Here is a 14,605-nt window from a genome sequence, read left to right as displayed (position 1 = left end):
ATAGACCTTTGGAGAAAAGTGAATGGCAATAGAAAGGAATATACTTTCTTCTCAGCAGTTCATGGAACCTATACAAAAATTGACCATATATTAGGACAAAAAGATCTCAAAATTAAATGCAGGAAGGCAGAAATAATAAATACTTTCTTCTCAGATCACAATGCAATAAAAACTACATTCCACAAGAAATTAGGGGTCAATAGACCAAAAAGTAATTGGAAACTAAATAATCTCATCTTAAAGAATGATTGCGTGAAACAGCAAATTATAGAAACAATTAATTATTTCACCCAAGATAATGACAATGATAAGACATCATACCAGAATTTTTGGGATGCACCTAAAGTGGTAATAAGTTGAAATTTTATATCTTTATAGGTTTACTTGAATAAAATAGAGAAGGAAAAGATCAATAAATTGGGACTTCAACTTAAAAAGCTAAAAAAAGACCAAATTAAAAGCCCCCAACCAAATACTGAACCAAAAATTCTAAAAGGGAAAGGAGAAATCAATAATATTGAAAGTAAAAAGCTACTCAGCGCAGCAGCAGCCCTTCTTTCTCCACAGCGGTCAGCCACGACCCCCGATTCCCCAGCAACCATGTCGAAGGGACCCGCAGTTGGCATTGATCTTGGCACCACTTATTCCTGTGTTGGAGTCTTCCAACATGGGAAAGTGGAGATCATTGCTAATGACCAAGGAAACAGGACCACCCCCAGCTACGTCGCCTTCACCGACACAGAACGATTAATCGGTGATGCTGCAAAGAATCAAGTTGCAATGAACCCCACCAACACAGTTTTTGATGCCAAACGTCTGATTGGTCGAAGATTTGATGATGCAGTTGTACAGTCAGACATGAAGCATTGGCCTTTCACGGTGGTGAATGACGCAGGCAGGCCTAAGGTCCAAGTGGAGTACAAAGGGGAGACCAAAAGTTTCTATCCTGAAGAAGTATCTTCTATGGTCTTAACCAAAATGAAAGAAATTGCTGAAGCTTACCTTGGGAAGACTGTCACAAATGCTGTGGTCACAGTACCAGCCTATTTCAACGATTCCCAACGTCAGGCCACAAAAGATGCTGGAACCATCGCTGGTCTCAATGTGCTCCGAATCATCAATGAGCCAACTGCTGCTGCTATTGCTTATGGCTTGGACAAAAAGGTTGGTGCCGAAAGAAATGTGTTGATCTTTGATCTTGGAGGTGGTACTTTTGATGTTTCCATCCTTACCATAGAAGATGGCATCTTTGAAGTCAAGTCCACAGCTGGGGATACCCACTTGGGTGGGGAGGACTTTGACAACCGCATGGTCAACCATTTCATTGCCGAGTTCAAGTGAAAGCACAAGAAGGACATCAGTGAGAACAAGAGGGCCGTTCGCCGTCTGTGCACCGCTTGTGAACGTGCAAAGCGTACCCTCTCTTCCAGCACCCAGGCCAGTATTGAAATTGACTCCCTCTATGAAGGTATCGACTTCTACACATCAATCACTCGAGCCCGGTTTGAAGAGCTGAACGCTGATCTCTTCCGTGGCACACTGGATCCTGTGGAGAAGGCCTTAAGAGATGCCAAGCTCGATAAATCACAAATTCATGACATCGTCCTGGTGGGTGGTTCTATTCGCATCCCCAAAATCCAGAAGCTTCTGCAAGACTTCTTCAATGGCAAGGAACTCAATAAGAGCATCAATCCTGATGAGGCTGTTGCTTATGGTGCAGCTGTCCAGGCTGCCATTTTGTCTGGAGACAAATCTGAAAATGTGCAGGACTTGCTTTTGTTAAATGTGACTCCTCTTTCTCTTGGAATTGAAACTGCTGGAGGAGTTATGACAATTCTGATCAAACGTAATACCACCATCCCCACCAAGCAGACACAGACCTTTACCACCTATTCTGACAACCAGCCTGGTGTGCTTATTCAGGTTTATGAAGGTGAGAGAGCAATGACAAAGGATAACAACCTGCTTGGCAAGTTTGAGCTCACAGGAATCCCCCCAGCACCCAGAGGTGTTCCTCAGATTGAAGTGACATTTGACATCGATGCAAATGGCATCCTTAATGTTTCTGCTGTGGATAAGAGCACAGGAAAGGAGAACAAGATCACCATCACAAACGACAAAGGGCGTCTGAGCAAAGAAGACATTGAGCGTATGGTCCAGGAGGCTGAGAAATACAAGGCTGAGGATGAGAAGCAGAGAGACAAGGTTTCTTCCAAGAATTCTCTTGAATCTTACGCTTTCAACATGAAGGCTACTGTTGAAGATGAAAAGCTGCAGGGCAAAATTGGTGATGAAGATAAACAAAAGATTCTTGACAAATGTAATGAAATAATCAACTGGCTGGATAAGAACCAGACTGCTGAAAAGGAAGAATTTGAGCATCAGCAGAAAGAATTGGAGAAGGTCTGCAACCCCATCATTACTAAGCTGTACCAGAGTGCAGGGGGTATGCCAGGAGGCATGCCTGGTGGGTTCCCTGGGGGTGGAGCAGCCCCATCTGGAGGTGCTTCTTCTGGACCCACCATTGAAGAGGCTGACTAAGTGCACCAGAAGAAAAAGCATTCCACGCAGCTTTCCAAAAATTGAAGGACTCAAATTTGTAGCCAAGGCAGTAGCACTCTAAAAAGTAACATTTAAGCTACTATGTAAATCTGGGCATTCTGAATACTTGAATGTGTGCAGAGGGAGAGGTTAAACAACATTGCACTTTATCAGTACTGTAATAAACAAGTGGAAATGCAATTCTTGTCCTGGAGAATAAAATCTATTTAAATTGGCACCATAAAAAAAAAAAAAAAAAAAGAAAGTAAAAAAAACTATTGAATTAATAAATAAAACTAAGAGTTGATTTTTATGAAAAAGCCAATAAAATAGATAAACCTTAGGTAATGTGATCAGAAAAAGTCAAGAGGAAAATCAAATTGTTAGTCTTAAAAATGAAAAGGGGGATCTTTCCACCAAAGAAAAGGAAATTAGAGCAATAATGAGTTACTTTGCCCAACTTTATGCCAATAAATTTGATAATAAATTTGGAGGACTACGTCCAAAAACATAGGCTTCCCAGATTAACAGAGGAGGAAGTAAATTGCTTAAGTAGTCCCATTTTAGAAAAAGAAATAGAACAACCTATTAACCAACTCCCCAAGAAAAAATCCCCAGGACCAGATGGATGTATATGTGAATTCTATCAAACATTGAAAAAACAATTAGCCCCAATATTATATAAACTATTTGAAAAAAATAGGGAATGAAGGAGTCCTACAAATTCCTTTAATCACATAGACATGGTACTGATACCCAAAACAGGTAGGTTGAAAACTGAGAAAGAAAACTATAGACCAATTTCCTTAATGAATACTGATGCTAAAATCTTAAAGAAGATGTTAGCAAAAAGACCACAGAAATTCATCCCCAGGATAACAGACCATGACCAAGTAGGATTTATACCAGGAATGCAGGGCTGGTTTAATATTAGGAAAACTATTAGTATAATTGACGATATTAATGCTCAAATTAACAAAAACCATATGATCATATCAATAGATGCAGAAAAAGCATTTGATAAATTACAACATCCATTTGAGAGTATAGGAATAAATGGACTATTCCTTAAAATAGTCAGGAGCATATATTTAAAACCGAGAGTAAGCATCATATGTCATGGGGATAAACTGGAAGCTTTCCCAGTAAGATCAGGAGTGAGACAAGCTTGCCCACTATCACCATTACTATTCCATATTTTATTAGAAATGCTAGCCTCGGCAATAAAAGTTGAGAAAGAGATTAAAGGAATAAGAGGAGGTAATAAGGAAATCAAACTATTACTCTTTCCAGATGATATGATGATATACTTAGAGAACCACAGAGATTCTAATAAAAAGTGATTAGAAATAATTCACAACTTTAGCAAAGTAGCAGGATACAAAATAATTCCACATAAATCCTCAACATTTTTGTACATCACCAACAAAATCCAACAGCAAGATATACAAAGAGAAATTCCATTAAAAACAACTGTCAAGAGTATAAAATATTTAGGAAACCATCTACCAAAGAAAAGTTAGGAATTATATGACCAAAATTACAAAACACTTCCCAAAAACTATGACCAAAAAAAGAGCCTAGATTCTATTTTACAGGAAATTATCAAAGAGAACTGTCCAGAGATAATAGAAACAGAAGGGAAAGTAGATGTGGAAAGAATTCATCGAACTCCTTCTGAAATAGACTCTAAAAAAAGAACACCACGGAATATTGTGGCTAAGCTGCAGAATTACCACTCAAAGGAGAAAATCTTGCAAGCAGCTAGAAAAAAACAATTTAAATACCAAGGTGCCACAATAAGGGTCACCCAAGATCTGGCTGCCTCCACATTAAAAGATAGAAGGGCCTGGAACCTGATATTCCGTAAGGCAAAAGATCAAGGACTGCAACCAAGAATGAACTACCCAGCTAAGTTTAGCATCTTTTTCCACGGAAGAAGATGGTCATTCAATGAAACAGAGGAATTCTATATGTTTCTAAGAAAAAAACCAGACTTAAACAAAAAATTTGATCTACATCCACAAGACTGAAGAGAAACAGAAAAAGGTACACAGAACCCTTGAGAACTGTAACTCTGTTGTGGGTATATAAAAAATACTCAAGGATAATTTGATTTTACTGATATAAAAGAAAAAAAGGGGGGTGTAGTAAAGGGAAGGAGGTCGGTTCAGAAAAAGGGGAAGAAGTGATAAAAAGAGGGAAACTACATCCCAGGAAGAGACATAGAAAATACACCATATCTGAGGGAACTTAGTGAGGGGGAGAATCATTGTGTGAATCTTACTCTCATCAGAAGAGGCTCAAAGAGTAAATAATTAACATATTTGTTTTTCAGAGAATTTTCTCTCACCTCATTAAAAGGGGGGAGAGGAAAAGGGAAAAGGAAAAGGGGAATAAGTGAAGGGACTTGGAGGGAGGGGGGAGGGATCCTAAAAAAAAAAAAAAAAAAAAAAAGACGGAGGGTTGCGCGTCACAAGGGGGGTCTGTAAATTAAATATCGGGGAGGGGGATCAGGGGGGTCAAGGGAAAAAAGCATAATCTGGGGATAATACGATGGCAGGAAATACAGAATTAGTAATTTTAACTGTAAATGTAAATAGGATGAACGATCCCATCAAACGGAGACGGATAGTAGATTGGATCAAAAAGCAGAACCCTACAATATGTTGCCTACAGGAAACACACTTAAAGCAGGGAGATACATACAGAGTAAAGGTAAAAGGTTGGAACAGAGCCTATTATGCTTCAGGTAAAGCCAAAAAAGCAGGGGTAGCTATCCTTATCTCAGATCAAGCAAAAGCAGAAGTAGATCTCGTTAAAAAAGATAAGGAAGGAAACTATATCCTGCTGAAAGGTAGCATAAATAATGAAGCCATATCAATACTAAACATATATGCACCAAGTGGTATAGCATCTAACTTTCTAAAGGAAAAGTTAAGAGAACTGCAAGAAGAAATAGACAGTAAAACTATAATAGTGGGAGATCTCAACCTTGCACTCTCAGATTTAGACAAATCAAACCACAAAACAAACAAGAAAGAAATTAAAAAAGTAAATAGAACATTAGAAAAACTAGGTATGATAGACCTTTGGAGAAAACTGAATGGCAATAGGAAGGAATATACTTTCTTCTCAGCAGTTCATGGATCCTATACAAAAATTGACCATATACTAGGACATAAAGATCTCAAAATTAAATGTAGGAAGGCAGAAATAATAAATGCCTTCTTCTCAGATCACAATGCAATAAAAGCTACATTCAGTAAAAAGTTAGGGGTAAATAGACCAAAAAGTAATTGGAAACTGAATAATCTCATCTTAAAGAATGACTGGGTGAAAGAGCAAATTATAGAAACAATTAACAATTTCACCCAAGATAATGATAATGATGAGACATCATATCAAAATCTTTGGGATGCAGCTAAAGCGGTAATAAGAAGAAATTTTATATCTTTAGAGGCTTATTTGAAGAAAATTGAGAAAGAGAAGATTAACGAATTGGGCTTACAACTTAAAAGGCTAGAAAAAGACCAAATTATAAACCCCCAACCAAAAATTAAACTCGAAATACAAAAATTAAAAGGAGAAATCAATAAAATTGAAAGTAAAAAAACCATTGAATTAATAAATAAAACCAAGAGTTGGTTTTATGAAAAAGCCAATAAAATAGATAAACCTTTGGTAAATTTGATCAAAAAAAAGAAAGAGGAAAATCAAATTGATAGTCTTACAAATGAAAAGGGGGATCTTTCCACCAATGAAGAGGAAATTAGAGAAATAATAAGGAGTTACTTTGCCCAACTTTATGCCAATAAATTTGATAACTTAAGTGAAATGGATGACTTCCTCCAAAAATATAGGCTCCCTAGATTAACAGAGGAGGAGATAAATTGCTTAAATAGTCCCATTTCAGAAAAAGAAATAGAACAAGCTATTAATCAACTCCCCAGGAAAAAATCCCCAGGGCCAGATGGATTCACATGTGAATTCTACCAAACATTTAAAGAACAATTAGCCCCAATGTTATATAAATTATTTGAAAAAATAGGGGATGAAGGAGTCCTACCAAATTCCTTTTATGACACAGACATGGTACTGATACCTAAACCTGGTAGATCGAAAACTGAGAAAGAAAATTATAGACCAATCTCCTTAATGAATATTGATGCTAAAATCTTAAATAAGATATTAGCAAAAAGACTTCAGAAAATCATCTCCAAGATAATACACTATGATCAAGTAGGATTTATTCCAGGAATGCAGGGCTGGTTTAATATTAGGAAAACTATTAATATAATTGACCATATTAATAATCAAATTAATAAGAACCATATGATCATCTCAATAGATGCAGAAAAAGCATTTGACAAAATCCAACATCCATTCCTACTAAAAACTCTTGAGAGTATAGGAATAAATGGATTATTCCTTAGAATAATCAGGAGTATATATTTAAGACCGTCAGTAAGCATAATATGCAATAGAAATAAACTGCAACCTTTCCCAGTAAGATCAGGAGTGAAACAAGGTTGCCCACTATCACCATTACTATTCAATATAGTACTAGAAACGCTAGCCTCGGCAATAAGAGCCGAGAAAGAGATTCAAGGAATTAGAGTAGGAAATGAGGAAATTAAACTATCACTTTTTGCAGATGACATGATGGTATACTTAGAGAACCCCAAAGACTCTGCTAAAAAGCTACTAGAAATAATTCAAAATTTCAGCAAAGTGGCAGGATACAAAATAAATCCACATAAATCCTCGGCATTTTTATATATCACTAACAAAATGCAACAGCAAGAGATACAAAGAGAAATTCCATTCCAAACAAATGTTGATAGTATAAAATATTTGGGAATCCATCTACCAAAGAAAAGTCAGGAATTATATGAGAAAAATTACAAAACACTTGCCACAAAAATAAAATCAGATTTAAATAATTGGAAAGACATTCAGTGCTCTTGGATAGGCCAAGCGAATATAATAAAGATGACAATACTCCCCAAACTAATCTATTTATTTAGTGCTATACCAATCAGACTCCCAAGAAACTATTTTAATGACCTAGAAAAAATAACAACAAAATTCATATGGAAGAATAAAAGGTCAAGAATTGCAAGGGAACTAATGAAAAAAAACTCAGAGGAAGGTGGTCTAAGTGTACCTGATCTAAAGCTATATTATATAGCAGCAGTCACCAAAACCATTTGGTATTGGCTAAGAAATAGACCGGTAGATCAGTGGAACAGATTAGATACAAAGGACAAAAAAGGGTACATCTATAGCAATCTAATCTTTGACAAACCCAAAGATTCCAACATTAGGGATAAAAATTCATTATTCGGAAAAAACTGTTGGGAAAACTGGAAATTAGTATGGCAGAAATTAGATATGGATCCACACTTAACACCATATACCAAGATAAGATCAAAATGGGTCCATGATTTAGGCATAAAGAGGGAGATAATAAATAGATTAGAGGAACAGAGGATAATCTACCTCTCAGACTTGTGGAGGAGGAAGGAATTTATGACCAGAGGAGAACTAGAGATCATTATTGATCACAAAATAGAAGATTTTGATTACATCAAACTAAAAAGTTTCTGTACAAATAATACTAATGCAAACAAGATTAGAAGGGAAGTAACAAATTGGGAAAATATTTTTAAAAACAAAGGTTCTGACAAAGGTCTCATTTCCAAAATATATAGAGAACTGACCATAATTTATAAGAAACCAAACCATTCTCCAATTGATAAATGGTCAAAGGATATGAACAGACAATTCTCAGAGGAAGAAATTGAAACTATATCCACTCACATGAAAGAGTGTTCCAAATCACTACTGATCAGAGAAATGCAAATTAAGACCACTCTGAGATACCACTACACACCTGTCAGATTGGCTAAGATGACAGGAACAAATAATGACAAATGTTGGAGGGGATGTGGGGAAATTGGGACACTAATACATTGCTGGTGGAGTTGTGAAAGAATCCAGCCATTCTGGAGAGCAATCTGGAATTATGCCCAAAAAGTTGTCAAACTGTGCATACCCTTTGACCCAGCAGCGCTACTACTGGGATTATATCCCAAAGAAATACTAAAGAGCGGAAAGAGACATATATGTGCCAAAATGTTTGTGGCAGCTCTTTTTGTTGTAGCTAGAAACTGGAAGATAAATGGATGTCCATCAGTTGGAGAATGGTTGGGTAAATTGTGGTATATGAAAGTTATGGAATATTATTGCTCAGTAAGAAATGACCAGCAGGAGGAATACAGAGAGGGTTGGAGAGACTTAAATCAACTGATGCTGAGTGAAATGAGCAGAACCAGAAGATCACTGTATACTTCAACAACGATACTGTATGAGGATGTATTCTGATGGAAGTGGAAATCTTCAACATAAAGAAGATCCAGCTCACTTCCAGTTGATCAATGATGGACAGAGGTAGATACACCCAGAGAAGAAACACTGGGAGGGGAATGTAAATTGTTAGCACTAATGTCTGTCTGCCCAGGTTGCATGTACCTTCGGATTCTAATGTTTGTTGTGCAACAAGAAAATGATATTCACACACATGTATTGTACTTAGACTATATTGTAACACATGTAAAATGTATGGTATTGCCTGTTGTCGGGGGGAGGGAATAAGGGAGGGGGGGGTAATTTGGAAAAATGAATACAAGGGATAATATTATAAAATATATATATATATAATAAAAAAAATTAAAAAAAAAAAAAAAAAAAAGAAAAAGAAATAGAACAACCTATTAACCAACTCCACAAGAAAAAATCCCCAGGACCAGATGGATTTATATGTGAATTCTATCAAACATTTAAAAAACAATTAGCCCCAATATTATATAAACTATTTGAAAAAATAGGGAATGAAGGAGTCCTACCAAATTCCTTTAATCACATAGACATGGTACTGATACCCAAAATAGGTAGGTTGAAAACTGAGAAAGAAAACTATAGACCAATTTCCTTAATGAATATTGATGCTAAAATCTTAAAGAAGATGTTAGCAAAAAGACCACAGAAAATCATCCCCAGGATAACAGACCATGACCAAGTAGGATTTATACCAGGAATGCAGGGCTGGTTCAATATTAGGAAAACTATTAATATAATTGACCATATTAATACTCAAATTAACAAAAACCATATGATCATATCAATAGATGCAGACAAAGCATTTGATAAATTACAACATCCATTCCTACTAAAAACATTTGAGAGTATAGGAATAAATGGACTATTCCTTAAAATAGTCAGGAGGATATATTTAAAACCGAGAGTAAGCATCATATGTCATGGGGATAAACTGGAAGCTTTCCCAGTAATATCAGGAGTGAGACAAGTTTGCCCACTATCACCATTACTATTCCATATTGTATTAGAAATGTTAGCCTCGGCAATAAAAGTTGAGAAAGAGATTAAAGGAATAAGAGGAGGTAATGAGGAAATCAAACTATTACTCTTTGCAGATGATATCATGGTATACTTAGAGAACCCCAGAGATTCTAATAAAAAGTGATTAGAAATAATTCACAACTTTAGCAAAGTAGCAGGATAGAAAATAATTCCACATAAATCCTCAACATTTTTATACATCACCAACAAAATCCAACAGCAAGAGATACAAAGAGAAATTCCATTCAAAACAACTGTCAAGAATATAAAATATTTAGGAAACCATCTACCAAAGAAAAGTTAGGAATTATATGACCAAAATTACAAAACACTTGCCACAAAAATAGTCAGTTTTAAATAACTGGGAAGACATTAAGTACTCTTGAATAGGGAGAGCGAATATAATAAAGATGACAATACTCCCCAAACTTATCTATTTTTTTAGTGCTATACCAATTAGACTCCCAAGAAACTATTTTAATGACCTAGAAAAAATAATAACAAAATTCATATGGAAGAACAAAAGGTCGAGAATTACAAGGAAATTAATAAAAAAAAATCAGATGAAGGTGGTCTAGCTGTACCTGATATAAAGCTATATTATAAAGTAGCAGTCACCAAAACCATTTGGTATTGGCTAAGAAAGAGACCAGTTGATTAGTGGAACAGGTTAGATTCACAGGACAAAATATTGTACAACTGTAGCAATCCAGTATTGACAAACCCAAAGATCCCAACTTTTGGGATAAGAATTCATTATTTGGAAAAAACAGTTGGGAAAACTGGAAATTAGTATGGCAGAAATTAGATGTGGACCCACACTTAACACCATGTACCAAGATAAGATCAAGATGGGTCCATGATTGAGGCATAAAGAATGAGATCATAAATAGATTAGAGGAACAGAGGATAGTCTACCTCTGAGACTTGTGGAGGAAGGAATTTATGACCAAAGGAGAACTAGAGATCATTATTGATCAAAAAGTAGAAAATTTTGATTACATCAAATTAAAAAGCTTTTGTACAAACAAAACTAATGCAAACAAGATTAGAAGGGAAGTAACAAATTGAGAAAATATTTTTACAGTTAAAGGTTTTGATAAAGGCCTCATTTCCAAAATATATAGAGAACTGACCATAATTTATAAGAAACCAAACCATTCTCCAATTGATAAATGGTCAAAGGATATGAACAGACAATTTTCAGATGAAGAAATTGAAACTATTTCCACTCAAATGAAAGAGGGTGCCAAATCACTACTGATCAGAGAAATGCAAACTAAGTCAACTCTGAGATACCACTACACACCTGTCAGAATGGCTAAGATGACAAGAAAAAATAATGATGAATTTTGGAGGAGCTGTGGGAAAACTGGGACACTGATGCATTGTTGGTGGAGTTGTGAAAGAATCCAACTATTCTGGAGAGTAATCTGGAATTATGCCCAAAAAGTTATCAAACTCTGCATACCCTTTGATCCAGCAGTGCTACAACTGGGTTTATATCCCAAGGAAATACTAAAGAAGGGGAAAGGGACCGGTATGTGCCAAAATGTTTGTGGCAGCCCTTTTTGTAGTGGCTAGAAACTGGAAAATGAATGGATGTCCATCAATTGGAGAATGGTTGGGTAAATTATGGTATATGAAGGTTATGGAATATTATTGCTCTGTAAGAAATGACCAGCAGGAGGAATACAGAGAAGTTTGGAGAGACTTACATGAACTGATACTGAGTGAAATGAGCCGAACCTGAAGATCACTGTACACTTCAATAACGATACTGTTTGAAGATATATTCTGATTGAAGTGGATATCTTCAACATAAAGAAGATCTAATTCACTTCATTGATGGATAGAAACAGCTACACCCTGAGAAGGAACACTGGGAATTGAATGTAAATTGCTTGCACTATTGTCTTTTTACACAGGTTACTTATTCCTTCGGAATCCAATTGTTACTGTGCAACAAGAAATTTGATTTTACACACATACATTGTATCCAGGTTATACTGTAACAAATTTAATACGTCTGGGGTTACCTGTCATCCAGAGCAGGGAGTAGAGGGAGGGAGGGGAAAATTTGGAAAAATAAATGCAAGGGATAATGTTGTAAAAAAAATTTTCTCATGCATATGTACTGTTAAAAAATTTTTTATAATTATAAAATGAATACAAAAAAAAAAAAAAAAAAAAAGATGAGCTGGACATAAAGAAGAGAGAACTCCAGAGGGCGATAACTCTGGCCAGATACATATGTCCTGACCATATGGAAATTACAAGAATGCCCTCTGGTGTTTATAAAGTAATCAATATGGTAAAAAAAAAAAAAGACTATAGAATCAGTAATCTGTATTCATGGAAACCGAGAAGAAATAAGGAACGAGCACATAGAGGTCAAAGAAAGATGTGCAGAAGGAAATGGTCAAGTGAAGATTTTGAAAAAACTCATCAGAAACCTGAATAAAATGGTAACCCAGAAAGTTGGGTCATACAAGAGACAGAGAAGAAGTCTTTTTAAGCAATGCTAGTTTTACTTTGACAACTTACTATCTCAGTGCTCTTTCTGTGGCGAAATACACATGGATCATGAGAATGAGACCCTTTCTATAAGTATCCAGCCTGCAGAGGGGAGCAGAGCAGCTGTGGATGACATGAACGCCTTCTCAATGACAGACATGCTTTTTCAATCTTTTTATTCATTCTTACCTTATGGTCCATCACAGGATCACCTTTCAGATGTTTTGATTCATTTGACATCTACATGGACAGAAACCAAAGAAAAATTGCCATGAACATAATCCTCCAGGTAGCCCATTCTCAACCAAACCGCCAGTTCCTCTTATTCATTCCTCAACACATGTGCTCTCTTCCTCCAAGTTCACTTCCTGAAATAGTCCACAGACCAGAACCTGAAAGAAAGGTAACTGTGCCTCCCCAAGAAGTCAGTTCAGAAGAAGAAAGTCCATAAATCTTTAATGTCATTGTGTTTTCTGTTCATTGTGTGTTTGCTTGTTTGTTTTTCTCAAAGTATCAAGGTGGTAATTTGACAAATGTTCCTACTTCAAAAAATATTTTCAGGAAGGAACAGTCAAGACAGAAGTGTAGCGGGAAGAAGTTTAATATGTTACCCCCCACCAAGCCATTTCCATAAATATTTACAAACTACCTCCACACCAAATTCTTTTTATTTTTTTTAATTTTATTTATTTATATATTTTTTGACAGTATATATGCATGAGTAATCATTTTTAAAACATTATCCCTTGTATTCATTGTTCCAAATTATCCCCTCCCACCCTCCACTCCCTCCCCTTGATGACAGGCAATCCCATACATTTTACATATGTTACAATATAACCTAGATACAATATATGTGTGTAAATACCATTTTCTTGTTGCACATTAAGTATTAGATTCTGAAGGTATAAGTAACCTGGGTAGATAGACAGTAGTGCTAACAATTTACATTCACTTCCCAGTGTTCCTTCTCTGGGTGAAGTTGTTTCTATCCATCATTGATCAACTGGAAGTGAGTTGGATCTTCTTTATGTTGAAGATATCCACTTCCATCAGGATACATCTTCATACCACATTGAAGTGTACAGCGATCTTCTGGTTCCATTCATTTCACTCAGCATCAATTGATGTAAGTCTCTCCAAGCCTTTCTGTATTCCTCCTGCTGGTCATTTCTTACAGAGCAATAATATTCCATAACCTTCATATACCATAGTTTACCCAACCATTCTCCAATTGATGGACATCCATTCATCTTCCGGTTTCTAGCCACTACGAAAAGAGCTGCCACAAACATTTTGGCACATACAGGTCCCTTTCCCCTCTTTAGTATTTCTTTGGGATATAAGCCCAATAGCAGCAATGCTGGGTCAAAGGGTATGCACAGTTTGATAACTTTTTGGGCATAGTTCCAGATTGCTCTCCAGAATGGCTGGATTCTTTCACAACTCCTCCAACAATGTATTAGTGTCCCAGTTTTCCCACAGCCCCTCCAGCATTCATCTTTATTTGTTCCTGTCATCTTAGCCAATCTGACAGGTGTGTAGTGGAATCTCAGAGTTGTCTTAATTTGCATTTCTCTGATCAGTAGTGATTTGGAACAGTCTTTCATATGAGTGGATATAATTTCAATTTCATCATCTGAGAATTGTCTGTTCATATCCTTTGACCATTTATCAATTGGAGAATGGTTTGATTTCTTATAAATTAGGATCAATTCTCTATATATTTTGGAAATGAGACATTTATCAGAACCATTAACTTTAAAAATATTTTCCCAATTTGTTACTTCCCTTCTAATCTTGTTTGCATTAGTATTGTTTGTACAGAAACTTTTTAGTTTGATGTAATCAAAATCTTCTATTTTGTGATCAATAATGATCTCTAGTGCTTTTCTGGTAATAAAATCCTTCCTCCTCCACAGGTCTGAGAAGTAGACTATTTTCTGTTTCTCTAATCTCTTTATTATCTCATTCTTTATGACTAAGTCATGGACCCATTTTGATCTGATCTTTTTATATGGTGTTAAGTGTGGATCCATATCTAATTTCTGCCAAACTAATTTCCAGTTTTCCCAACAGTTTTTTTCCCAAATAATGAATTTTTATCCTTAATGTTGATATA

At 35.9% G+C, this 14,605-nt stretch overlaps 1 pseudogene; it reads left to right on the top strand.

The window, feature by feature from the left end:
• The first annotated feature begins 585 nt into the window (after window positions 1-585).
• On the top strand, window positions 586-2,742 carry LOC141548243 (heat shock cognate 71 kDa protein pseudogene; annotated as a pseudogene).
• The last annotated feature ends 11,863 nt before the right edge of the window (window positions 2,743-14,605 follow it).

The sequence above is a fragment of the Sminthopsis crassicaudata genome, chromosome X, assembly GCF_048593235.1.
Source record: "Sminthopsis crassicaudata isolate SCR6 chromosome X, ASM4859323v1, whole genome shotgun sequence".
In the NCBI taxonomy this organism is placed as follows: Eukaryota; Metazoa; Chordata; class Mammalia; order Dasyuromorphia; family Dasyuridae; genus Sminthopsis; species Sminthopsis crassicaudata.
This window is presented reverse-complemented; position numbering and strand designations above follow the sequence as displayed.